The sequence below is a fragment of the Morone saxatilis genome, unplaced genomic scaffold (genome assembly GCF_004916995.1).
Source record: "Morone saxatilis isolate NCDOM2014 unplaced genomic scaffold, NCSU_SB_2.0 Contig15, whole genome shotgun sequence".
Classification (NCBI taxonomy): domain Eukaryota; kingdom Metazoa; phylum Chordata; class Actinopteri; family Moronidae; genus Morone; species Morone saxatilis.
In genome coordinates this window covers 6214111-6215959 of record NW_023339707.1, presented here as the reverse complement: position 1 = coordinate 6215959, position 1849 = coordinate 6214111, and the positions used below count along the sequence as shown (strand labels likewise).

Below are 1849 nucleotides of genomic sequence, written 5' to 3'. Positions count from 1 at the left end.
GTCGAGAAGGGAGTGAACGGATAAGCTGTGCTTAAGTACATTTTGAGCAGAAATTAGATGAGTGCAAGGCATGGTCTTTGTTCCCGAACCTAGTTGTAAAACTTAATCTATGCTCAAGTTGACCATTTTCAACTAGCACTATTATAATTTAGCTTAATACAATGTCACCCAGCAACATTTTATTAAACGAAAGTTGTTTAGGGTCTTATGTGAGTGCTTGTAAAACAGTTAAATAGCTAAATAGCATAGGGCTGATATCTACACACAACTTCGAAACTACTGTGGCTTGACACTGTCAGACAGAACAGCCAGTAAAAAAGTCCCACAGTAGCAAACATAACATTGCCCAATGTAAACGTGATTGGGTTGCTGGAATAATGTTTAAGTGGGAAAGGTCTGTTGTGGTTTGCGGTTTTGGAACAATAACACATGGGCATTGTGTGTGGCAGATCCATAACATTCGACCCAATAAATATAACCATAGTTTAGTCATTTCCCTGATATGCATGAACTTAAAATTAAATATTTAAGATTTATATTTTAAATGTATTTTGTACACTCCTCCTGGTTTTGTACATATTGTATCTGCATCAAAACATTTAGGCATCAAGTATCAACTCTATCGTTTTAGTTTAGTTTAACACGCCTGGCACTACTGATGTACTGATTGACAAACTTTATATTATCATTATTTCACTTATATGGTGTTAAATATATATTTAATGAAAAAGTCCCCTCCTCCTCTTTGTCCTACTCTCGAGCCAGGCGGTGACAGTATCAAAGTGAAAATGTTGGTATTGTGACAACAGTATTGTAAGCACCCCTGATTACAGGTATGTGCTGCTTCACAAACTCTGGTATGCAGATGTAACGCACAGTGTAACACAAATGTGTCAGTTTATCCCAAATCCTCCATGCTGACACTCACTTAGAGACCTTTCATTTCCTGAACAGTCCACATTATCAAGCCAGATTTTGCCAGTTCCTTCACTAATGATTTGTGGTAGACCAAAACAACATTCAACAAACTCAACTAAAAGCTGTGGTGTACAGAGACACTTCACACTGCTGTTCTTCCTGAAACACTTCCTCATTTCTGCTGGTTTTTCTACTAAGTCCAAGTACTCAGTAGTTTAATTATAGAGTGCAGCAGCACAAGCAACATTTAAAGCAACTATGAAATATTCTATTTGTTGTAGATTAACAAGTTCACTATGTCACCTCTATGCTCACAACGATATTCCATATTTGGCATTTTTTCAGAGAAATTTACTTTAAACACATGACTGCAGTTTGTTTGGCACTAGTATAGAACTTCAGTTCAAGTGAATTCAGCATCAAAGTATGCTGGTTGGTGGATGATAATAGCTTCAACTTCAAGAGCCCTAAAGGCAGAGATTCAACAGGAAACTGTTGTTTGCTTCTTCCAGAGAACACAATGGGAGCACACTGATTAATTTGCAGCCTTTAATTTTGCAAACAGACTAATGTTTCAACACTGCTGCGTCTTCATGAAAACCAACACAAGTTGTTTGCCTCTGTTGGTTTAAATGGCAGAACTATGTGGACATTTCAACATGAAGCATGACAACAGGGAATATCTAATAAAGAAAATGCTGAATAAATGTTCTTTTGTACTTATTGTAATGAAAAACATAACACAGATAATAACATAAGTTCAGTCAGCCAACTCACGTTTGAAATGCAGTATAGCATATTTAGATTTTGGCGTTTAGGCTCCGACCTCATCACTCCCCGCACATATGTTTACAGAGATATTAGGGGAGTGATGCGCTGTGCAGATACCTTAACCCCCCCCCCTTCAGAGCCTACAGGTAGATGCTGGGGT

At 37.7% G+C, this 1849-nt stretch overlaps 1 protein-coding gene across 1 annotated transcript in view; it reads right to left on the bottom strand.

Annotated features, from left to right (window-relative positions):
* Nucleotides 1-1849, bottom strand: part of atp13a2 (ATPase cation transporting 13A2) — a gene marked incomplete in the record, with an annotated part of 39754 nt that overhangs the window by 19078 nt on the left and 18827 nt on the right.